Raw genomic sequence first — 27,458 nt, forward strand, 5'->3', positions numbered from 1 at the left:
ATTTGCGTATATTGAAGAATCCTTGCATTCCTGGGATAAACCCCACTTGATCATGGTGTATGATCCTATTAATGAGCTGTTGGATTCCGTTTGCTAATATTTTGTTGAGGATTTTTGCATCTATGTTCATCACTGATATTGGTCTGTAGTTTTCTTTCTTTGTGACATCTTTGTCTGGTTTTGGTATCAGGGTGATGGTGGCCTCGTAGAATGACTTTGGGAGTGTTCGTCCCTCTGCTATATTTTGGAAGAGTTTGAGAAGGATAGGTGTTAGCTCTTCTCTAAATGTTTGATAGAATTCACCTGTGAAGCCATCTTGTCCTGAGCTTTTGTTTGTTATAAGATTTTTAATCACAGTTTCAATTTCAGTGCTTGTGATTGGTTGGTTCATATTTTCTATTTCTTCCTGGTTCAGTGTTGGAAGATTGTGCTCTTCTAAGAAGTTGTCCATGTCTTCCAGGTTGTCCATTTGATTGGTATATAGTTGCTTGTAGTAATCTCTCATAATCCCCTGTAGTTGTTACTTCTCCTTTTTCATTTCTAGTTCTGTTGATTTGAGACTTCTCACCTTTTTTCTTGATGAGTCTGGCTAATGGTTCATCATTTTGTTTACCTTGTCAAAGAACCAGCTTTTAGTTTTATTGATCTTTGCTAATGTTTCCTACATTTCTTTTTCATTTATTTCTGATCTGATCTTTATGATTTCTTTCCTTCTGCTAATTTTGGGGTTCTTTCGTTCTTCTTTCTCTAATTACTTTAGGTGTAAGGTTAGGTTGTTTATTTGATTTTTTTTTTTTTTGAGGTACGATTGTATTGCTATAAACTGCCCTCTTAGAACTGCTTTTGCTGCATCCCACAGGTTTTGGGTTGCTGTGTTTTCATTGTCATTTCTTTCTAGGTATTTTTTGATTTCCTCTTTGATTTCTTCAGTGATCTCTTGGTTATTTAGTAGTGTATTGTTTACCCTCCATGTGTTTGTATTTTTTACAGATTTTTGCTGTAATTGATATCTAGTCTCATAGCATTGTAGTTTGAAAAGATACTTGACATAATTTCAATTTCTTAAAATTTACCCAGTCTTGATTTGTGACCCAAGATATGATCTATCCTGGAGAATGTTCCATGAGCACTTGAGAAGAAAGTGTAATCTGTTGTTTTTGGATGGAATGTCCTATAAATATCAATTAAGTCCACCTTGTTTAATGTATCATTTAAAGCTTGTGTTTCCTTATTTATTTTCATTTTGGATGTCTGTCCATTGGTGAAAGTGGGGTGTTAAAGTCCCCTACAATGATTGTGCTACTGTCAATTTCCCCTTTTATGGCTGTTAGCATTTGCCTTATGTATTGATGTGCTCCTATTTTGGGTGCATAAATATATACAATTGTTATATCTTCGTCTTGGATTGGTCCCTTTATCATTTTGTACTGTCCTTCTTTGTGTCTTGTAATAATCTTTATTTTAGAGTCTATTTTGTCTGATATGAGAATTGCTACTCCAGTTTTCTTTTGATTTCCATTTGCATGGAATATCCTTTTCCACCCCTTCACTTTCAGTCTGTATGTGTCCCTAGGTCTGAAGTGGGTCTCTTGTAGACAGCATATATACGGGTCTTGTTTTTGTATCCATTCAGCCAGTCTATGTCTTTTGGTGGGAGCATTTAATCCATTTACATTTAAGGTAATTATCAATATGTATGTTCCTATTACCATTTTCTTAATTGTTTTGGGTTTGTTATTGTAGGTCTTTTACTTCTCTTGTGTTTCCTGCCTAGAGAAGTTCCTTTAGCATTTGTTGCAAATCTGGTTTGCTGGTGCTGAATTCTCTTAGGTTTTGGTTTTCTGTAAAGGTTTTAATTTCTCCATCAGATCTGAATAAGATCCTTGCCGGGTAGAGTAATCTTGGTTGTAGGTTTTTCCTTCAACCCTTTACATTTAATATTTTTAAAGTAAATTTCATTGGATAATTATTTAGACTTGAAAAACATCTATTGAGATTTGAGATTTATAAATCCCTTTGGATCTTTACTCCTGCAAATTTTACTGTTAGACTTTCAATGTTCCATTAGTGGGAAAAACCTTTTTTTTTGTTTTAATTCAGCTGTAACTCTCCAGGTTAATATTTAATACAGATTTCTGCATTAATTATTTTAAAAGCATCTAATATCTGCCTTTATTAATTCTCTTTAATTTTTTCTGGTCTTTAAAATCTGGTCTTCTGTGTGTCATATTTATCCTACTTTACTGTTTGATTTATAATCACTAGTGGAATCTCCTAGTTTTGAAACTCCAAATATTGCATTAATAAATTACTTTCTGGAAATATATTTCAAAACTGTCACCTCATATTTTGTTTAATATTAGGTAATGAAATATGAGTGAATCAGATCAATGAGTAAAGTGCATTAACACACGAAGATTAAGGTAGGTGTACTTGAAACATTCTTAAAACACTGTATTATGCATGTCTATACAGTACTTTGATTAAATAATCTTTCTTCCTTTTCAGCTCATTGAACGTTAAGAGTCAATTATCCTGAACACATATTCAGTCAGTTTTTTTTTTTTAAATGAAAAGATGTGACAAGGTAGAATTACTGCCGTGCCCCTCCATCCTGAGCCGTAAGAATGTAATGATACTTTTAGTGTCTGCCCCCCCACCATCCAAACTCCCAATATTTCTGTCCAATTCTTTTTTCCATAATTTGTCTAGCAAAAGGAAAAACAGTACTATATCCTAGTTTAAGTTCTTTCCAGTAAAGGCAACCTTTTATTTTATACCTAGTCCACTCAAAGCAGGTAGTAATGCACTTCACATTCCAGTTTGCTGTTGAAATTGAGAACTGAGGCCTCTGCATCCACCCCAACTGTCAGGACCTACATCCATAAGATTTTACTTTTAGTTCTTGCCCATGAAGACGAGACTATAAATCGGTACAAAACTTAATTTGTTTTTCATAAACTTGCTGAAAAGTAATTTATCTGAACCATAAGCTCCTACAACTGAGCAAATTTGTAAATTATCAAACAACTGTTAACTTAAGGGTCACCTCAAGATGCTTGCCTCTCTGTGTGCACCCCTCCTAGGCCATTACCTCATGAAATGCACCCATCTTCGATCAGAGCCTCACACTGAAACACCTGTCTTAACAATTCACATCTAGATTTCCAGCCCTATACACAACTCCCAACCCACCCCACCAATCTCTCCTTCTGGACATACTAAGACTATCAAAATGTTGTCCTCCCTGACTGCAATAGGTAATAAATTCAGCTTTGCGTAACAGGTTATTCTGGGTGTTGACAGTTGACAACATTCACCTTCCATGAATATCAGTATAAAGTCACCTTATTTTTTAATGTTATTATTGATAATGTAATGATGCATAATTTAGACATTTGCTTTTAATGTTTCAAAATTAAATCTATCCCTCTATCATCTATCTGTGGAGAGAATTTTCAAAAAGTGGGAAAAATCTTGGCAAATTGGTTGTTTGAAACATTTTAATACAAATATGATTTTTGCCTGAAAAACCTATTTTTAACATATCTAAAATAAAAATTCTATAGCATCCATTTTTTAAAATTCACACTCAAACTGAAAATATTAGAACAAACAGTAAAACAAAATAATGAAATGATAATCACTGAAAATGTTCAAATATATTTAGGAAGGATTTGTTAAATATCAAGTTAAGATTTAATCATTATTTAAAGATATCAGTGGCAAATTTAGACTATGAGCTAATCATAGTTGAAACACAGCAGGCCTTTACCCATCTCTCCTAAAACACTGCTCACAACTATATAGAAATTTTCCTCACTTTTTAAGGAACCCCAGCCTCCATATATTTACCCGAGAAAATTGAAGCCATCTGAAATGGCTTAGCTGTCCTTTTTGTCTACCTCAAAATCTCATTCCATGTACACTCTTCCTTTCCCCCAGCCTTCTGGAAAGAGGCGATCTTTCTCTCTTGAAAGGCAAAAAAGCTGTTTTGTAACCAAATCGGTATGCTCTGTGCTTTTAAATACCTTTGATTTCTGATATTTCTTAAATATCTACCTCTTGCCATTTACTTGTACTTTTTATGTTGTATATTTCTTCTCTATATTAAAAAATAATAATAATAATCACCCTCATTCAGCTCTTTTGCTCTGTCCCAGGCTTTTGTCCTTTCACAATAAGCCTCAGGAAACCTTTTGTACAAGGGGTTTCAGCCTTATCCTGTGTGTCCACCATACATGTAATTCTCCATATCTCCCTAAAGCACAGGTGCAGTCCTCACTCTCCTGAAATAGCAAACTGCCAACGTCAACACTGACCTGTGATAACCAAATCCAATGTGCTCTTTCTACATGCTTAATCCCCACCACACTCAACTTTGCAGTCTGTGACAATTACAATGAGCAGAAGAATTTTGAAATCTTTTCTTGCTTTTGAAGCATTACCTTGTCCTGGAATCCTTTCTTCAAAAATTTCTATACGTTCTACGCATCCAATTGCTATCTAAACAAAGACATCCTCCAAAGCTCAATTCTGAGATTTTTTTTTTCCAACTGCTATTCTCTAACTAGTCATTTCTACTCAGACCTACCTATATTGATTCTTTTTTTTTTTTTTTTACTTTAAAAAAAGGTATTTATTTATTTATTTTTACAGTAGGTCATTGTTGGTTATCTATTTTAAATATAGCAGTGTGTACACGTCAATCCCAAACTCTCTATCTATCCCTCCCCCACCCTCCCCCCGCCCTGGTAACCAGGAGTTCTTTCTCTAAATGTCCATGGACAGATGAATGGATAAAGAAGATGTGGTACGTATACAATGGACTATTACTCAGCCATTAAACAGAATGAAATAATGTCATTTGCAGCTATATGGATGGACCCGGAGATGATCATCCTAAGTGAAGTAAGTCAGACAAAGACAAATATCCTATGATAATCGCTTATATGCAGAATCTAACAAAAATGACACAAATGAACTTATTTGCAAAACAGAACAAACTCACAGACTTAGAGATTGAACCTATATTGATTCTTAAACTTTTGAGCCCTGACCTCTCCTGTATGCTGGTTTTATATTTCCAGTTCTATGCTAGATGACATAAATGACTTGCAGATACATAAAACTCAGTAGACTAAAATTAAACTCATTATATTTTTGGCTACACCTTCCCTCAAAGTTCTATATATATATATGCTTAAGTTCATTACATCTTCCTATCTCATCTCCTATATAGATGGAGATATATATATACGTATATATAGATCTCCTATATAGAGGCTATAAAGCCTCTCATTTGGAAGATTGTTTTAGTTTTTTCAGTGTTCTCTATGCCTCTAGTTTATTCCCATCACATAGTCTAACACATCCTGAACAACACTTTGAATGCTCTCATTTGCTCTGAAAACAATCATAACACTCAGGTAACTCACTCCACGGCTTCAACATGTATTTCCCTACTTATTATCTCCTGATACCCTATAAAAAGTTCTGATCATCTGTTGTTTACAGTTGTCCACACAACTCATACTTCACTCCCACTCTATTTTGCTTATGATGCCCAGTAACCAATGGCCAGGTCCTGTCCAGAATTTCCATCTTTCCCAAAGCACTGTTAGATTCCCGACACTTCTAAAGTCCTCACTCAGTGTCTCTCTTTTCTGAGCTCTTCGACCAGTCATTTAATATTTAATCATATAATTTCTTTCAAATAATTTTACTGTCTATTTTTATTTACTTTTCATGTGTTTGTTTTGGGTTTTCAATTACATTAGAAATTCTAGAAAGGCCCTATTTCTTGTTCCTTTCAGAACTGAAACTATCCACACCCACACATCCCACAATCTACATTAACATGAATTTACTATTCAAGTGTCTGCATTAATACGGGTTTAATATTTCAGAAAATTCTTGCCGGTAAGATGAGGTTGCAAATAACTTCATCCTTTTTTTTTTTCAGGAACTTTCTGAAAACCCATTTATTTGAAAAATAGACTACTCAACTAATGCTCACTGAAGTAAACATCTCTTTCTCAGAACAATACATAACTCAACCAAATGACTGTTTAATATTCAAGAGTCTCTCCCGAACCCTCCCCTCCCTAAATTCACCAATCCTTAACTTTTACAACTCAAATTTCAACCAATCCTAATCAATACTACTTCTTGAAACACCTGTCAAACCAGATCCCCCCCAAACCTCATAAGCATCTCTCTTTCACCATTCCCTTTGGGTAATATGCTGCTTACTCTTGGTGAAGAAACTGATCTTCTTTACAAAAGTAAGCAACAAATTCAGCTGTGCTTCATCATGTTTAACAGGTTATCTCGGTGGTAATCTGGGGGAACTAGTATTCAGCAGTTTATAACTTCTATAGTACACAATATGGCACCTATCCCATTGAGAGACCTTAACAAATATTTTTCTCTGGTACAAGATTAAGTCTTTTCACTACATTTATCAATTATATTTTATTTTTCCATTTATAACTTTATTTAGAAATGCATTTAGCACTATTGACAAAGACTCCCTTCTTGACCAAAATTTAGTCAGGCACCTCTGACCCCTCTTCTTCACTAGACCTTGACTGTTCACTGCTAGCAAGAATCCTGCTAAGTCAGCTTAGTGACTACCCTTGATTTGTCCTCTTAGAAATTTCCCATCTACTCTGCCTCACACTCTGCTTCTTGGCTATAAATCCCCAGGTATCTTTGCTGTATTTAGAGTTGAGTTTAGTTGTCTTCCCTCTATTGCAATAGTCTACCCTCTATTGTAATAGTCTTGAATGAGGTCTTCCTTACTATTTTAACATGTGGCAAAATAATTTTTCTTTAACCCAACCTTACAAACCTAAGTTTAGGTGCACCAAATTTGGCCCACAGTCATGTTTATTCATTTATTCATTTACATATTGTAGCTGCTTTTGCACTACAATGGCAGATTTTAGTAGCTGCAACACAGAGTATATAGCTCATAAAACCTAAAACGTTTACTCTCTGATCCTTTAAAGAAAAATCTGCTGACTTCTGTGTTGGTTGTTTGCTTCATTCAAAGATCATATTTTTTACTTACCATATTTAGAAATGTTAGTTTAGTCACCAATCACTGCAATGTCACTAGAAGAATTACTTTTGGATCCCCAAAATATCTATTTACTTGAAAGAATTTTTGCTTTCCAATCTGGCCTGAGAGATATATTTACCTTAAAATGATTTGCATTCCTGGTAAATATTTAGGATAAAGATAGATGTACAGAATAAATGCATTTTTCTAAAAAATAACCAGAATAAAGGCCATCTTCATTTAAAAGTTGTCATAATTCTAAGTCATCATCATTAATTCATATGGAAATGTCAATTCTATGAATGGAACTTCCTGTGATAAACAGCCCTTTCCACTTGATGGCCACTCAACTAAATGATGTTTTTTTGATCTGTAGCTAAAATGTGAATACCAGCAGTTTTCATAGGATCATTTCATTCTTTAGATTATTTGCAAAAAATCACATAAGAGAAAAATTAAACACCACTCTCTAGAATTTCAAATACCTCTACCACCAGAAGATTTGTTTGCACAGCAGTAGCATAAATACCACTTGTAACTGGTTCTTAACTTTCTTCAGTTAAAAGCATCAGAAATCACTAGGGCTTTACCAAAGCTTTCTTAACTCCAGACTCATATACTCAACTATCTCTGCTTGAGTGGTCCAGTCTACTGTAGTCAGCAGGCAAAAAGAAGACAAACAGATTCATGCCTTCTCTTCATTGAGCAGCCCATGTGAAATGAACATAAATGTTGGTTGTGTTTCTATGATCTTAAAAGTCTAGAAGTCTACACGGCAGTGACACATACAAAGAATAGATCTTATTTTAAGGTAACATGTAAACTGCAAAATATAAAGAAAAAATAAGAGCCTAGGAAAATATCTAAATCACTCCTTTCTTCTCTAATTTTGTTTTTGTTTTAGCCACTAACTTGTCTCCATGTTTCCTTATTCTGGAAAGATTAATCTGGGCTGATCTCAGCTTCCAAACAAAGATTTGGAGGATGGGCAGGTCACCAGCAATCCTATGCAAGGTAAGTGTTTTCTTATTATGGAGTTCCATTCCTGTAAGGCACCTCACTATATGAGAAGGTACCATCTGGCCCTCACCACATTGCCCTGTGATGATTGTCTGTTGCTATGAGTAATAAACTCTCTTTGTCTCTGATCCAAAGGCTTCATGTTATATATATATATATATATATATATATATATATATATATATATGTTAGTTGACAAGGAGAGTAAAATCTCAGGTCATTCACAGTTACTCATTTACAAGTTATCCTTCCTCAGTTCTAAACACCTCCCTTTTTTCTCTCAAGGTTTTAATTTTAATATTAATTTCTACATCATTAATAATATGGTCTCAAATTGCATAGTGACATTTCATTAACTTAATCATAAATCAAATAATCTTGCACCAAACTTGTAAATTAGAGACTCAAAATTAACATTAACTCTACACATCCAATTTGTGCTTTAATCTTGCAACACTTGTTTAAGTGTTTAAAATTCTGAAATCCACTATTTAAAGTTCTGAAATCCACTATTTAGATATCTACCTGTTATCTATCTATAATATATAAAGAATATTTTATATATATATATGTATATGTGTATATATATATATATGTATATATATAATTATCTATCTATAATACTTATATCTGTGCAGATTTAGCTACTTGGATCCTTTCTGGCCAGTCCATACACTTTAGTCAATTTCCATTAACAACTGACATTGTTCCACTGACAAACATGTTTACTCTCCAATATATTTGATAAGGCTATTCCTTCTTATCAAGATGCAATGTCTTGAAATTGGTCTTCCTGTTGAATGGACAGATGAATCTGTTACCTTTCCCTATCTAGTGCCAGCTTATCTTAGGCAGATTCTCATCCTATGAAAATGTTTTTCTAGTCATGTTTAATATTAGAACATTCAAGATAACAAAAGAAAAAGACATATGTTATCAAAGGCAGTAACTTTTGTTTCTTTTCTGATTTTAAAGTAATATACATGCAACACAGAAAATTTGTATAATGCCAACATACCAAGGAAAAATAACTATGAAAATTTTAATGTGTTTCCTTACAAACATGCAGTTGAGATCTCAAAGTACATCATGTTTTGTATCCCTTTTTCTTCTCTTAAAATTATAAATTAGGCATTATACCTTATTAAAAATTCTCCATTGGCTATTTCAAATGCCTAACACTTTCAGCTCAAACTGACATTATATAAAGAAAAATAAATTAAAACATGATAGTTGGAAATAAAGAAAAGAAGAAGTGACAACATTTAAAAATAGAATAAAATAAATGTAGATATTTTAGCCCTGAACATAGTTTTTACAAAGTAGCACTGAGGAATTTTTTTGTTGTACAACTAATTCATACATCTAAACAACAGATGCTGTGAGACTTTTCAAGTGCATAATGGCATACCTTTATCAATTTCTGCATTTTCAATTAAATCTCTAGAGATTAAAATTGATCACTACACACCAAGTAGTATATAACTGAACCATAAGGTAAGACTTAATTGAATAGGAAATTGACTTAGTTGAATAAAATGGAAGTATTGCATTGATTTAAAAAGAAAAAATATTGAAATAAGTGACAAAAGTACTGCTAAAAAATTCACATACTGAAAGACAATCAGACTCTGGGGATTATAACAGAAATATAAAATATATTAAAACACTTATAGGATATTTACCAATATAAGAAAACTCTAGTTAGTTCTATGGCTAAGTTTAGTGGACAGAGGCAATAACTTTGGGCAATAATTTTGGTTTTTGAGTTTGGATTAGATCACTTCTCAAGCATATTTAGTTTTTTTTTTTTTTTCTTTTTTAAACACTGTTAAAGTTCATTAGAAAAACTCAGTTGATTAAAGAAAAATGCTGATGAGTCCAAGTTGTATAATGGACTTAATCATATTCTGTCATATGCTTAAGATGAAATTTATCTAACTGTAAACAGCTATTATACTAATTCATGTTCTTAGGAGAAGATTGATCAAATAAGAACACATGGATAAGTTGTTACTATTTTATATATAAGGGTAGGAATTGGGAGAAAAGTAAAGGATTATTTCTGTTTCAAGTATTGAAAGACCTGACCCAAATGGATTTAAGTCTAAAAAGTATTGTATTGTATGTCTGGCTTCAAGGTACCAGTTGATGCAAGGGCTCAAATGTCATCAGGGCAAGTGTACTATCTTATAGTTTTCTTTCAGATGGCTCTATTCAGACAGGCTTTCCCTTCATGATCCAAATATCACTAAAACCTCATGGCCTCTCACTTTCAAGCCCAACAGGAAAAATTAAGATTCTTTTCCTAGGATACTCAATCAGAGATTCGCTGCTGTCTCTGGTCCTGATTGAGCCAGGTACACATTCTTGCTCTGCGTGTTAGGGGTATGTGATGTACTAACAGGCACAGGACTAAATCTCATGTCCACTCCTGCTGAGTGTTGGGTATGTGTTGATTTTAAAAAAAGAAATCATTCTGTGGATGCCAGGTAAAGGTCAAGTTTGGATAAGTGAAACAGGTAACAGATCTATTATACAGTGTATGTGCATTAATGAAGACTGATTTTATTTATGAAGGGTGTTATTTACAACAAAAACAATGCCTCTCCAAACTTACCATAAAATGGCATTTTATCATGCAGGAAAGTGCAGCACAATTGATCATGTGTGTGTGTGTATGTGTGTGTGAGTAATGGGTACTTTGTAGCAAAAGAATGGGTCCATAAAAGGAACTATATTTTAGTAATTGTTAAAATTCTGAGGAAACTTTCCAGGTTACTTGGGGCCTTGCCGTATTCCCAAGTCACACTTCCCTTAGAGAAAAATGAATTTGCCTGAAAGCATAAGACTTTTTGTGGCCCACTGGGGAAGCTTGCCAGGAGGAATGCGTGGGTTTGCCAGGATGTGTAGTTAGAGATTCATTCTCCTGAGAGGGGAGAAAACATGTTGGCAACAGATCAATCTGAGACTGCTGAGGAGATGCACATGTATGTCCTGGAAGAACCACAAATCTCCATCAAAGTTTCAACTCTCTTGTTGAGTTGTTAAGAGAGACCAGATTTGCCAAGGAATGGCCTGAAATTACAAATGAGTCTTGCCAATAAGAATAAACTCTAAACATACGATTTAAAATCATTTAGTGGTACCACAGCATTGCGGTGGAAAGGATGCTTTTTATTACTGTGATTCTTTTCCTCAAACCACTGATCTCAACCCCAACTCTGATCAACCAAATCTTGAAACTAAACATCATGGGTAAGTTCAAAGTCCGTCCCTCCACCATGATTCCTTTTCAAGTATATAATTGGTATAAATATATAAAATACACGTATATATTGTATATTTATAGTACATGTATGTATATAAGTATACATTGTGTAATATATATTATATAGTACAATATATAAGTATATATAGTGTAATATATATTACATAGTATAATACTATGTAATATATATATATATATACACACACAGACACATATATATGGAGCATGTTTTAGAGATTTATGATAAAATCTGACTCTTCTTATTCCTAAGCATTTAATTTTGGGTCTGGTTACATTAGCTATCTGTAATTTACTCTTCTAATTTGAAATAAGAAAAAAACATGTCCCAATTAAGTTGTCTGAATATAAAACACTCCAATGTATGCAAAAAAATGCAATATCGTATAGAGCGTATGTGCCCAATGAGTGATCCTGGCTTTGTTGATGATGGAGGTAGCAAAGCTGATTATGATGATTTAACTAGCATTTTAAAAAATAATTCTCCACTCGACCTATATTCCATCCTTATCAGATACTGCCATTAATCATTAAAAAGTGCACATACTCTTTCTAAAAGGAAATATTCAAATTTCCTTATTTACCACATTACTTAGAATAGAACTGAGTATACAGTTGGTGTTTATGTGTCTCATTGAATTAATTTCTAAATCTTTCCATTTTGTGCATTGTAAAATCACCATATACATTTGATGAGAACTAAGCAAGAAGAATAGAAGGAAGTTCCAAGGGTTAATTATTCACTCAATAATATAAGAAATAAAATGATATTAAGATCTAAAGCCAATGATAAAGGAAACCAACTCAATATCATAAACTAATAAATAGATTTTAAAATGTGATATACTCATACAGCAGAACATTATTTGTCAGTAAAGGAGCTGATGACACATGCTACAAGAGGGATGAAGCTTTGAAACAATCGAACTGAAAAAAAGCAAATCTAAAAGAGCCACATGTTATATAATTCAATGTATAGGAAATGTCCAAGTAGGAAAATGCACAGAAATAAAAAGTAGATTAGTGGTTGCCAGGGGAGAAGGGGAAAGGGAAAGGGGAAATGACTGCTAATGAGTATGGGGGGCAGTGAAAATATTTTGGAAATAGATAGGGGCGATGGTTGGACAATTCTATGAATATATTAAAAAACAATAATTGTATACTTTAAAGGGGTGCATTTTATGGTACATGAACTTTATCTCAATAAAGTTGTTATTAAAAGATAAATAAATCAGAAAAAATGTAAAGACCAAAGAAGGGACGGTTGAGATGCCAAAAGTTTAAAATATACATTTTTAGATTTATTTTGGCTTTAAAAACAAAACTGTTGGTAGAATAGAAAAAAAATATATGCGTGCTATATTTTACCTGGTATTTGTTCCCACTATTTGAAATAAAGCTAAATTCTTCAGCGTCTTTGAAACAAAAATGGTTTGTTTCTGCGTTATGGTTGCTATCTATAATTCATCTTCTCCTTTACTTTGAACCTTCTCAACCTCACTTCTGTTAATGCAGGGATCTACACACAGTAGATCGTGAGTAAACTATGAATATTTAACATTAGTCATACAGATATATGAGTACCTAATTGCTTTATCAGTAATTTTCACAGATTGTTTCTATAAAAGGAGTCCTAAAAATAATGTTGCCAATCAAATTGGCTCTAAAATATTTTGAAGAGCTGGAAGGAACCAAGGAGGTCATCTTGTCTAATCCCTTCATTTTCTCAAAAATAAAGCCACAGGAAGTTAGGGGAAAACACTGAGAAATTAGCAATTAAATTCCTGGATGAGGATTCCAAATCCAGTCCAATTTCTGCAACACTGGCTGTCTGTTAACTAATAACTGATGCTTATACTGGTTCCTTAAGCTGACCCTCCAGTCTGTGTATTCTTTTCTTTCCACTCAGCCTCCAGGCTTCAAGAACCTCCTTTATGAAGCTAGGAGAGTGACTACTAAGTCATAAATAAGTCAAGGGTGAGCAATACCTTAGTTATGCTGTGGCATAAGGCATCTTCCCTACTACTGTTTCCGAGATGGCCTCAGTCTGTTGAGGGGGCCACAAGGGTAATAGTGCTACATCTGCTGCTTGGGGTAAGCGTACTGATGATAGAATTACTATGGGAATATGTGGATCATGAAGAGCCTTTTGGACAAATATTTCCACATTTTATCTTCTAACACTGACACAATCAATGGGTCACATTTCTCATCTTACTAAAGAAACTCTTGAGTTTTCTTAAATTCTCTATTCCTTGCCATTCCTCCAAATATGATTTTTTTAATACTCCACATCATTCAAGCCACCTGTTTGCACAGATGGCAGCTTGCTTGCTTACTTTTATACAAGAGCTAAAGATCTAGGCCTGACAAAACACAAGAGTCAACTGTCACTTTGCTTTGTTTCTCCAAGTTTAAAGTGAGTTAAAGAATCAGAGAGAACAGATGTCTCTCCTTAAGCATTTTATTTCACCTTTTTTGTCTCCCATGATCTTTTAGAAAACATGATATACCTTGCATTGAAAATTATGTTTCTGCTTCAAAAAGATGAAACTGCCTGTCCCTCTTCCTAATATGACATTATAGACATCACTAAGCAGATAAGAGCCACATCTGTAAATCCTACCCCACTTCACCTGCATTTCACCCTCATAACATTTGCTCTGGGGCACAGCTGGAAGCAAAAAATACGACAAACTAGTATGTAATTTGTCTACAGATGAGATATAATATAGAAAACGCGCACTATTTTTTGTCCTTATCAAGTATTCTGATAAACAATTAACAAAATAATACACACAATTTTTCAATGTATTGTTAGAATAATCAAACAACTACTTAAGTGTTTACCATGTTCCTTGGAAACATGAAGGGGAGAAAATGGCAACTAAAATTTAGTCAGTAAAATAAAATAAAGTTACGTGGCATATTAAAACACAACATTTATTAACTTCCACAATAAGAAAGGAATTTTATTAGGCATTTATACTTATTTAATTCTCACAGTAATGGCTCTTGTTACATTAGAGAAAATTGAGCCTCAGGGAACTTAGTTAACGGGACCTAACATTAGACGATTAAGAGAATGGTGGGGTCAGAATTCTGATGCGGGACAGATTTTAAGTACAATTTGTCAATGAGAGTTGAAATAGCTGCTCCAGAAGATGCTACTACCTGATCTCCAACCCCTTCCGCACACAACCTGCCCAGTGCTGGCTGGTGTCCTGAACACAGACGCAGGAGTTGAAGGGGTAACTCCTGAAAGCCCTTGCAATGTCCCATTATGGGAAGTAACTGAGATCTGAACATGGCAAAATCAGGAGCAGATGCCTCCATGTCTGTTCTGTAGGGTGCTTCTCTCAGCTTTATCAGTGTCAGCTATCAGAATCTGGTCAGAAACCAAGGGAGCGTCTGGCCAACAGTGGAGCTGGTCCCAGCTTGACTGATGCAGGCAGACCCACCTCTGAAGCTCAGCAAGGATGGAGTGGTAACCTCTAAAGGGTCGAAAGGAGACCATGATAACGGAGGAAGCTTAACCGAGTCCTCCTACTCTTACACTAGACTCCATGTCATCATATCAAAGATTAATACATGCGTGTTTTTACTTAAAAAGTAATTATGTTCTTTTTTCAATTTTTTATTATGTTAAAATACTCATAAAATTTACCACCTTTATAAGTGTACAGTCAGAAGTATTAAGTACATTCATATCAGTGTGCAATCATTACCACTATCCATCTCCAGAACCCTGTTTTCATCTTGCAAAACTGAAATTCTATATCCATTAAGCAGTAACTCACTAATCCCTCTTTCTTCAGTCCCTGGCAATCACCATTCTACTTTCTGTCTCTATGATTTCCACTACTCATATAAGGGGGATCATACAGTATTGGTCTTTTAGTGACTGGTTTATTTTCCTTAGCATAATGACTTCAAGATTCATTCAAGTTCTAGCTAATGCCAGAGTCTCCTTCCTTTTTAGATAAATAATACTTCATTGCATGTACATAGCATTCATCGGTGGGAACTTGAAATGTTTCCATGTTTTAGCAATTGTTAATAATACTGCTATGAACACAGATGTACAAATATCTTTTCAAGACTCTGCTTGCAATTCTTTTGGTGATATACCCAGAAGTGGAATTTCTGGATCATACGGTAATTCTATGTTTAATTTTTTAAGGAACCTCCATACTGTTTTCCACAGTGACTGTACAATTTCACATTCCCACTACTAGTGCACAAGGATTCCAATTTCTCCATATCTTTGCCAACTCTCATTATTTTCTGAGTTTGTTTGCTTGCTTGTTTTGTTTTGTTTTGTTTTGTACAGAAACCATCCTAATGCATGTGAGATGATATCGCATTGTGGTTTTGACTTGCATGTCCACGTCCTTAGTGTTTAGTGATTTTGTTCATCTTTTCATGTGCTTATTGACAATTTGTATACCTTAGAAAAGTGTCTACTCAAGTTCTTTGCCCATTTTTGAATCTGGTTGTTTGGTGTTTTTGTGCTTGACTTAGGAGTTCTTTAAACATTCTGGATATCCCTTATCAGATATACGATTTTCAAATATTTTCTCCAATTCTGTGGGCTGCCTATTACTCGGTTGATAGTGTCTTTTGATGTACATTTAAAATTTTTTCATGAAGCTCAATTTGTCTATTTTTCCTTTTGTTCATCTGTGATTTTGGTATCATACACAAAAAATCATTGCCAAATCCAATGTTGTGAAGATTTTGTACTGTTTTCTTCTAAGACTTTTATAGTGTTAAGTTTTCAATTTAGGTCATGGTTCCATTCTGAGTTATGAACTAGTGTACATCAACATATACATTTACCTAACACCATATACAATTTTTGTATATGGTGTTAGGTAAATGTCCAACTTCAATATTTTGCATGTTGATATCCAGTTTTCCCAGCATTATTTGTCAAAAAAATTGTCCTTTCTCCAATGAATATTTCTGCACTCTTGCCAAAAATCATTTGATCATACATGTTAAGGTTTATTTATGGATTCTCTATTCTATTCCATTGTTATATATGTCTGTCTTTATGCCAGTACTACACTGTTTTGATTACTGTAGCTTTGTAGTAAGTTTTGAAATCAGGAAATTTGAGTCTTCCAAATTTGTTCCCTTGTCCTGGACTCTTTTGGCTATTCATGGTCCCTTTTGATTCCGTATGAAATTTAGGATGGTTTTTTCTCTTCTGCAAAAAACATTGTTGGGATTTTAGTAAGGATTTCATTGAATCTATAGATTACTTTGAGTAGTACTTACATCTTAATAAGTCTTCCAATCCATAAATATGGTACATCTTTCCATTTATTCATATTTTCTTTAAGGATTCATGCTATTTCTTCTTTAAAGTTTGGTAGAATTGACCATTGAAGCATTTAGATCCAGGGCTTTTCTTTGTTAGGAGATTTTTGATTACTGGTTCAATCTTCTTACTAGTTATAGCTCTATTCAGATTTTTAATTTCTTCATCATTTATTAATGGTAGGTTTTATGTTTCTAGGAATTTATACATTTCATCTAGGTTATCAAATTTGTTGATGTACACTAGTTCAGAGTACTCTCTTAAATCCTTTTTTATTTCTGTAGAACCACTAGTAATGTCCCCACTTTCATTTTGATTTTAGTGATTTGAATATTTTCTCTATCTTTCTCTCTATTTCTTTCTAAATAGTCCATCTATTTAAAGGTGTATCCTTTTTTTTATTCTGACTGTGCCTCGTGGCATGAGGGATCTTGTTTCCCCAACCAGGGATCGAACCCGTGCCCCCTGCAGTGGAAGCATGAAGTCTTAACTGCTGGACCGCCAGGGAAATCCCTAAAACTTTGTCCATTTTGTTGATCTTTTTGAAGAATAAACTTTTGGTTTCACTGGGGTTTTTTCTACTTTTTTTCTATTATTTATTTTGTTTTTCTCTGCTCTTTTATGATTTCCTTCCTTCTTCTAGCTTTGGGTTTAGTTTTTTCTTCTTTTTCTAGTTCATTAAGTTATAAAATTAGGTTGTTGACCTGAAAGCTTTCTTTTTTCTTAATGTAACTGCTGATATTTATAAACTTCTCCCCTAGCACTGCTTTCACTGCATCCAATATATTTAGAGGCATGCTGTGTTCTCATTTTCATTTATATCTAAGTATATTTTACTTTCCCTTGTGATTTCTGCCTTGATCCATTAATTTTTAAACAGTGTGTTGTCTCATTTCCACAAATTTGTGAATTTTCCAGTGTTTCTTCTGTTATTGATTTTTAACTTTATCCCATTGTGATCAGAGAAGATACTTTGTATGATATCTACATTTTAAAATCCACTGAGACTTAATTTGTGACCTAACAAATTTACGTTTGTTCTCTTTGAATAGGCCATACTTTTTAAGCCTTTTTAGTTTTTGTTGAAAATTGTTCATTTAAATGTAGTAGTGTGGTAACTCTGGAAACCAGATTCTCCTCCTTCCTCAGGGTTTTCTGTTTTTTTATTTTTTATTTTTTGTTTTTGATTGCTGTAGGCTGTTTCTGTGCTGAAGATCACTGAGGTATAAGCTTATGGGTTTTCAGGTCTTTTTTGATCCTGTGCTTTTCCCTAGGCATGTGTAGTGACTTTCTAATTGCCCTATATATGCAGTTGATTTTAAATGTATCAGTCTTCAAAGTCTGGCTCCCGAAAGGAGAAAAAGAATAAAAAGAGGGAGAGGGCAGGGGTGGAAGGTGCTGGCCCTTTAAATATCACTAGAAGTCACTTCAGCCAAAAGGAGAGGACCTTACAACAGTGGGGCTAGGTATAACAACAATGACCACCACCTCTTTCTCTGCACCTCTGTGATCAGAAGCAACAATCAGCAAATAGAACACTGGTCTCCAAAGGAAGATAGGGTGCTTTTTGTCCACTCTGGCTCCTGCAAGCTTCTCCTGGAACATGTGCACTGCCTCCTTTCCTAGGTTGAGGTGTGAGGGAGGGGTAACTGGTACTGTACTAAGAGTTGAAATTGACTGTTATCTGCAATTTGCTATCCAAACCCTCCCCTTGGAAGTTATAAACCTTCAACAGACTCCAGAGTTTCAAAAGAGTTATATCAGACAGATTCTGCCAGTACAATTGTTGTCTAGGTAGGGAGATAAATTCCTACCTAGACCCATCTTTGAAGAATCCTTCCCCTGTATTTATGACTTAAATGGTAACACAACTTACTTTAGAAATTAATGAAAATATTAAAAAGGAAATTAAAATTCTATGAGTTCTTGTGATTGTTTGCTTTATGTGTCACCTTGACTGGGCAAAGGGATTCCCAAATAGGTGGTAGAACATTTTTTCTTGGTGTGGCTGTGAGGATGTTTCCGGAAGAGATTAGCATTTGAGAAAGACTGAGTAAAGAAGCTCACTAATGTAGGTGGGTAGTATCCATTCAAATGGGGGTCTGAATAGAACAAAAAGGCAAGAGAAGAGTGAATTTGCTCTTTTTGCTTGAGTTGGGGCAATTCTTTTCCTACCCTCAGACATCAGTGGTCCTGTGGCACTTTGGACTCAGACTGAATGAAACCCATTAGTTTTCCTGGTTCTCCAGCTTGCAGATGAAAGATTGTGGGCCTTCTTGACTTCCATCACTGTATGAGCCAATTTCTATAATAAATTAACCTCCCTCTCTCTCTTTCTCTCTCCCTCCCCCTCCTTCCCTCCCTCCCTCTCTCTCCTTCTCCCTCTAGATAGATACATAGATAGATAGAGAGACAGATGTTAGAGAGAGAGAGAGAGAGAGATAGATAGATAGATAGGAAGAAAATTGGTCTTGTATCGCTAGAAAACCCTGACAAAGATAATACAATTAGCTTTTTTTTTTATATTAAGCATTTTAAATCAGACTGGATAAACTTTTGTATACCAGTTTTAACCCTAATGATAGAAAAGGTTATGCTAGATTCTTTCATATTATTTTTCATTTTTTTAATGGCTGCAAAATATTCCTTTATGCAACATGCATCGAATTATTAAATTTTTATTTCTGTACTGTTGATGATGACATTTCTTTGCAGTAGCAGAAATAGATTCTGAAACTTCATTAAATGTTGTATATCATCAAGATTTCCACCTTCAGATTGTTACCCAAGATTTTGCAGAAATAGAATTTCATAGTATTTGTATTTCTTTTGCATAATTTTTGATTGTTTATAAGTTTAATGTCTGTATTTTAATCGTCATGTTTAAATTTCTTAAAAGTAATACACATTTTTAATGCAGTATTAATAAACTGGAGGTGGAAAGAGTTCCCTGGACCCCGTTTTCTGTGGGACTGATAGAGTTTTTTTAGAGGTATATATCACAACGTGTATATCTTTTAAATAGAAAAGAACAAAGAAATGTTATATTTATCTACAGATAAATCCAATTCCCTTTTATTGAGGGCCCTAGCTCAACTCCTGGCACAGTGCTAGAAAGCTTTCTTGCTTAAGCCTCCTTGCTGGCTGGGAAAAGCACCTGTGGCCCTCAGGTTGGCCCTCTCCCAGCATTTCCCAAAGTGCCACAATTACCACTTTTCAAACACTCATCAGAATTCCCATCAGATTCCCTTAGAATAAGAGATCTCCTCCAAATGTTAGTAAATGAAACCAATTCACAGAAAGATTAAAAGATATGCTGTATTTCAAAATATGCTTCAAAGACTCTAACACAAATTTCACTAAAACTGATCCATCAGCAAAAAGTTATGAGATTGTTAAACAAAGCTAAACATATTTGACTGTTTACATTTACTGTAGTGATATTCAGATATTTTACTATGATGAAATATTTCACAAAACCTCAATTGTGATTATTTCCACCATATTTTTTCTTTTTTTCTAGTAATGGGGGGATATACTAACATTTTATAAAAATGATGGTGCACTACTCTTGGGGCATATTGTGAACTATAATTTGTATTTATTGAAAGAGGTGTGTTAGCTCCTTGAAGACACTCCATATTTAATAACTATATTTGTATAAACCAAATTAAACAATTACTAATGTGAGGGGTCACTATGTTCAAAGGTCATGTTGAGGTATTGCTGTTTCTTATGCTTCCAGAATCTCTGTGGTTGAATTCCTAAGAAGCCAAATCCATGTGGTCTCTGGTGCCTTTTTTTAATTCCTGCCTCCATGGGTTGAACACATTAGAGCCTGGCTGAGAGGCAAGAGGATACTTATGGCTTCTCACCCTCTTCTCTTTTATATAAAATATTTGCTTTAGTTTTTAGAGCAGCATGGTGTTAAAATTTACACTTTTAAGGAAAGGAAAGTTTTCACTTAAACTTTGAAAGAAATCTAAATGCCCTATTACAATTGAAGAAAGAATTTCACTTTTGTGGTTATGGACATTCAGTGAATAATAGAGTAGTGTGTGTTTATAATTAATAGTTCCTTGTATAATGATGTACCTGATGTTACAAAATATAAAGAATGCTGGATAATGACAGGATTTAGCCATTCCTGGGTTCAAGGACTTAATATCATTTCAAATCACCCTGAATATCAATTCTACTCCTAACAAAAATTTCAACCCCTATAGACACATCCAAAAGTCCCGGGTTCTTACTGAGCCTGTAGCCCATCAGTAGGATGCTCTCTCTCTTTTGCCCATGATAGTTTTATGACAGAGTCAATGATAGGCCAACCTCTAAACATTGCTAGATAATATTCATATACACAGACACACAGACACACAGACACACACACACACACACAGCTGCAGTCCTGTATATAAAGTATCAGGGGAAAATGACCATTTTCCATATCTCACAAAAAGAAACAGTACCCTGAAACAGCATTAAATAGTTAATTCAGCTTGATAAAATCTTCGCAATCTAAGTAAACATAAAGTTAACTGATTTCTAGAGTGTTGCCTAAAACTGCACTTTTTATGCTCCTACAATATTCTCCATGGCAGTTAGCCAGAGACAACCTTTGGAAGACTGAAAACTCATCCTGGAGCTATTGAAGTTTACTCTTGCCCATTCTGAAAAATTAGCTGATATTGATAACTGTTATAAAAAAAGTTTACCCCATGAGCCTCATAGGCTGCCAAGAATGTAATTGAGCTGAAATGGAAGGCTGGTATTAAGCTTGTATCTGGTTCTGAGTCAAGGAGCCCTCACTCTTTGACTAGCATCAAGGGAAGCTTCTTTCATTTGGGGAGAACAGATGGAACGATTTGACTATAGTAGAGTTCATTTTGAGAAACTGTCCCAGCTTGTCCAAACTGATGGCAAGTTGGATCGGATTTCAAATAAATAAATAAATATCTGTAGGAGTTGAGGTTACTACCCCTGGCTCAAAAAAATCAGATTAGAAAGTATTTATTAGGTATCTACAATGCATGAGGCATGATTCCACTCATGATTTTACCAAACATGATGATACAATGTTAATTCTGACACCCCCTTTTCACTAAACAAATGTAACAAAACACAGTATTCTATAATAATTTAAAAACTGTGACACTTTTAGACCATGTTTTCATTTATTATTTTATAATACGATTTTAGTGAAATTCAGCATTTACATACATTCTTAAAATGGAACCTTATGTATATCCTGTTGTCCTGAAAGATACAACTGTCTTCCTGGATGTCATCTCAATTTTCTCTCATGATCTGCTCAAGAGTGGCAAATGTATGCATATGGTCGTTTATTTTGAATCTCTTGAAATTTCAACTTAACAATGTACTTCAGCAACAAAATTCAATAAATAGTCATTAAGTTTGTACTATATATCAGGAAATACCTATTCTATGTGCTAGAGATACAAAACATCCTCACTCATTAAGGAGTTCAGAGTTCAATGGGGGATACAGGCAAATAAAACTATTTCCATACAAAGAGTACAGTACTGTGATTAAGAGTAAAGACTTGTGTTATCACCTAAAGGTAGAAATTAGCCACATGTACTTTAAAGCACTAGCCCAAATTGAGATATTCTGTAAGTATAAAATACACACCGCATTTTGAAGACTTCGTATAAAAAATATAAAATACCTCATTTTTAATACTAATTTTTAATACTGTACTGATTATACTTGAAATGTTATTTGGGATATATTGTATTAAACAAAATGTATTAACACAACTAATCTCACCAGTTTCTTTTTACTCTTTCAATGTATTCTTTAGAAAATTTATGAATTTACGTCACATTTGTAACTCAGATTTCTATTGGACAGCGCTGGTTTGTATACTGATGCTAGACCTTTTGTCTTCAAAACTCATTCTATCACGTACTAGCTGTAAGACCTTAGGCAAGTACTAGTTTGTTTCCTTGTTTTTTGCTTCAGTTTCCTCATGTATAAGAAGAGGCTGATAACAATTATAGTTGTTTACTCAATAGGGTTGTTGGGATAGTAAGTGAATCAAAACATCTAAAAGGTGACTATTATTAAATATGTAAGCATTAAGTAGGCACATAGAAAGAGTACCTATCTCAGGCCAGAAGAAGTAAACTCAAAGAAGAATTCCAAAAAGAAAAAAAAATAATAATGGTTTTACTAAACCTTCAAAGAATGTCAGAAAGCTATTCCATTGTAATAGGAGGATAAGAGTATTTCCAAGAATAGGGACAACATAAATAAAGTCATAAAACTTGAAAGAACCAAGGTCCATTCCAGGAATTGAAAGTGGTTTTCAACGTGTAGGACTGCAGACTTCTTTGAAGCAATGGTGGGAAGAGAGACTGAAGAGGTGAGAAAAGCCAGGTAACTACACTGCCCAATACTATTTTAAAGAATTTATGAAATTAGGAATTCCCTCTATAAAATTAACCATATTGTTTTAGGAGAGTCAAAGGAGATACACAAAGAGAAGAAATGAAATGGGAATAAGTGATGTCATGAAGGAGATTACTAAGATATTAATAAAAGAATTTCTGAGTAGTAAGGCATATTACTTCCCCATTCTAACCCTTAAGGCAGGATGCTTTTGATAGCTATCCTTTTCTACTAATTGAGCCTATTAAGCCAACAAGCCTCTAAATCTTGTACTCATTTACTACACCCGCTGTAAGCTAGGTTATGAAAATAAATTTTGGATTTTGTAAATTGGGCATGCCCACCAAAATAAATATTAATGCTCAGATTCTATTACGGTAATGGATAGACACCAACACTCATAGGTTCTTTATAACTTATAAGGACAAAACAGAGTCAGAGAGAGCTACCTCCCAGGTGAAAGAGAAAAAGTTGAAAGCTGTCAGGAAAAGGTTCCTTTTGTATTAGAGGTATAGGTGGTGTTAAAAGGTAAACTGAGGCACATAAATTTTTTTCAAAGGTTTATTTACGCAAGCCGATGCAAACTGGACAGCACCAAACCAAAAATGGTTAGGAGCTCCCTGATGACAGAAGCTAGGGAAAAGGTTTTCATAGAGAAGGTGCAGAAGAAAAACAAATACGTTATTCGATTGGCTATACTTAAGCAGTTGCCCTGTTTGGAAAAGAGGGCTGCTTGTGATCGGTTCTTCTTTTGGGTTTTTTTCCGGATTCTGGTGCACTGATTCTGGCTTAGGTTTTGGTTTGCTTAGTAGGCTGCCGAGGCATTAGAGCCACCTCAGGCTAACAGCCTCCTTGTTTAATTAATTTTATTGTAGTTACAATGATATATCATAAGGGCATTAAAATAATAAGAAAGGAGGCTCTTCTGGAAGGAATTATGGTGGATTAAATTTTAAATATGTTGAATAAGGTAACATTATCAAAAAGTGAAATGAACAAATATATGTATATATACTATATACTAAATTTGTGATAGGATAACCTATAACAATTAGCAACCAGCAATAGTATCTGAAATAGCTTTTAATTTTGATTGCATCACTTTGTTTTCTCCCTTAGTAAGATTCACTGCTTCGTCCTCATTGTCTTAAACAGCTAGATACAAACAGCAGGGCTATGCCAACATTCTACAACAGTACCAAAGTGCACATTTCCAGTTGATGATATCGCAGTAGGTACCCACCCTAAATATCTCTCCGGTAGTGTGTTATCAGCATATGTCTCAAAGTTTGCTATGTCCACCTCTTTGTCACACCCCATCACAGTGTTGAATGTGTCACTGGAAGACCAGGAGTTCTGCCCTTACGTAAGGCACACTCTGTCTCTCATGACAGTAGTGTCGTCCTGTACAGTCTCATTAACAGACTATATTTATCAGTCGTTCATGGCTCAACATTACAAACTCCTTCCACGTATGTGTTTTCTTTATGTAAAAAAATGGTACTTAGCGTCCTTCAGGTTTAGAAATTAGTGACACTATCAATATTAATTTTGAAAAGAATAAAATTTTAGCTAAGACTGAGATGCATCTTCAGATGAGTGAGAACTAAAAAGGAAAGAAAAATGTTACAGTCAGTAAATATTACACTAAATCATCTCTAATATTATTTCAGGACTTAAGCTCCTAGGGGGCTATATTTTTACTGACCATTTATTAAATTGCAAACCTAACTGAGACTGTTTGGAGAAGAGAGCGTGGAAAACCACATTTTGAAAACAATGAGTGATATCCAGAAGGAAGCAGAAATGGCCTCAGTGTTGGGAGAACGTATCGGGGAAATGCTCAAGCAAACAGTGATGGAACGTGACAGAGTTATTAAAATCCAAATCCACACAAACATACGAATTGTTTCTCATCTGGACACAGCTTCTTCTTCTACTCTGAACTTCAATTACAATGAATGGGCTTCAACCCTCTCAACTGGTGCCCAGTGAGAGAGGCATGTTTATGCTCTCAAACGTTTGGGCCATCCACTTGTTCATATGCTATGGTTTGATGCCCAGGTTTCTTTCTGTGCCATGAAATCCTGGTCCAGGATGAAACTGGAAAAAGATGGTGCAGTGACAGGATGATAAATGAGGTTCACCACGATGAAAGGTTGGGTTGTCCTCTTGTATTCTTGGCAACAGAAACAGATTTACCAACACGTCTGCCCCAAAACACATGCTTCTATAAAGTTTTAAAATCAAGCAGCTAAGGGAATTCTCTGGCAGTCCAGTGGTTAAGACTCTGGGCTTTCACTGCTGAGGGCACGGGTTCAATCCCTGGTTGGGGAACTAAGATCCTGCTAACTGCACAGTGCGGCCGAAAAATTTAAAAATTTAATAAAATAAAATCAAGCAGCTAATAACCACATTATATCAAAGGACTAACAGGCAAATCCTCTCTTTCTGTTTGTGCATAGATACCCAAATTCAAAGTTCTTCTTTAGGATGGGGGACTTGTATAGATAAGGATTCTGTTTGTTTGTTGCAATGCTAAACAAATTCATATTCTGAAAATTCCAAATTAAAGTACACATTAGGGTGCAACAATTCTGTTCAGTGAGGGTTCTTTCCCTTCAAACAAGATTTGTCACATTTTAAAACTGAATTTATCCAATGCATATAAAATGCAATAAAATGTACAGACCTTAACGGATATCTAAAAGTTTAAGAATCTGTCTTTTAAGTAAAACCTAGAGCTAACTTTTCTTTAAAAGTAATTTCAGTGTGATTGTAGAACTTTTGAAAGGATATTAATTCTTTGAACGGAGATAAAATTAAAGTCAAAAAGGTTTTAGTCACAGTAATAAGGAGGCAGCACCTTCTAACTAGCAGACCTTCAAAACTGACTATGGGCTAAAATCACAAAGTACAAAATAGCAACCAGTAAATCTGTCATGTGGTTTCTTCATCTCAGTCAGATACCAAATTGTCATCTAAAATTTAATCAACAATGTCCTTAGATTAAACTGAATTTGAAAAATTATTTTGACCATGGAGTCAAGGTACAAGAGTATGTGTGCGAATTTTGGATGACTGCGGTGGTACCTTTAAGATGATAACCATAGGTGATGGTAATCAAAGGGTTTTGCAGTTCTCCAGTGGGAGTAAACCACAGATTAGGAAGGAGTTTGACAGCTATTAAAACCAGGGCTCTGCAGTTGAGAGGTAGCTTCGCTGTTTCGGGAAGGTCTGTTTTCCATGACTGACTGCAGTATGGTTCAAGTCAGAGGGAAAGAAGATCCCTGGAACTCCATCATGAGCGGTGCCTTAACAGGAACCATACTGGCAGCAAGAAACAGACCAGTGGCCATGGTTGGGTCAGCTGCGATGGGTGGCATTCTCTGGGCTTTAATTGAAGGAGCTGGTGTCTCCTTGACAAGATTTGCCTCTGCCCAATTTCCCAATTATCCTCCATTTGCTGAAGACCCCTTGCAGTGGCCTTCAGCCCAGTTACCACCCTCACCTTTTGGAGACTATGGACAATATCAATAGGACTTCTTTCCCAGGATTTCCTTAACGGAATGAGGAAAGGATTTCAGACTGTTTTTCAAACCATAGGTGGGACAACTATGGCCAAACAGACTATGAAGAGACATTTAGCATCTTCTTCTATTTAAAGGAACATGGGGGTGGGGGTTCCTAAAAGATAATACATTTATTTATTCATACTTGGATTGCATTTGTGATGAAATAAATGTCTAAAATCTTTCAAAGGAAATATAATAAGTGCTTAGAAGATGAAGGACCAAATGGCAAACAGCAATGAAGCATGACCATCATTTCCTTGTGGACTCCTCTGCCTGGTTTTGTTCTGTTAGTCAAATAATAAAAAAAAACTCCTGGACATTGCTCTTTAAAACAAACAAACAAACAAACTTACTTTAGAATAATTTTAATTTGAAAATAGATTTAGTCTTTCCTTATGCCCTTCTAATTTAAAACAAAATAAATTTATATTTCTTTTTTCTTTACATAATTTTCTTGATTCTCCTCCTCCTTTAAATTCTTCCAACATCCACTGAGCAGAACTGGAACACAGCATTCAGATAAGGCCCTGATTCTGCTGTCTCAGTTTATGTTTATAATCTCTCCTGATTGCTAAGGGTTACAATCTTTGTTTCACAAGGCTCTGCCTGGGTACAAATTGTTCTACATAATGACACTTACAACAGAAGTCAAAACTAAACACTCAAGTGTCATTATTCAATAATCATTTTTAAAATTGCATTAAAAATGTCTTGTGTTCTTCAGTTTGCCACATTAAAATGCAGGCAGTCCAGTTCAAT

The 27,458-nt window shown here is 34.7% G+C and overlaps 1 protein-coding gene and 1 pseudogene across 2 annotated transcripts in view; one reads left to right on the forward strand and one right to left on the reverse strand.

The window, feature by feature from the left end:
* Positions 1–27,458, reverse strand: part of DPP10 (dipeptidyl peptidase like 10) — a 685,907-nt gene that overhangs the window by 337,835 nt on the left and 320,614 nt on the right. The window lies entirely within an intron of this gene.
* Positions 792–27,332, forward strand: LOC309662658 (mitochondrial import inner membrane translocase subunit Tim17-A pseudogene; annotated as a pseudogene). The gene has a single exon. The product of its transcript is annotated as a mitochondrial import inner membrane translocase subunit Tim17-A pseudogene (transcript).

Source organism: Balaenoptera physalus, assembly GCF_965194825.1.
Source record: "Balaenoptera physalus genome assembly, chromosome: 6".
Lineage (NCBI taxonomy): Eukaryota > Metazoa > Chordata > Mammalia > Artiodactyla > Balaenopteridae > Balaenoptera > Balaenoptera physalus.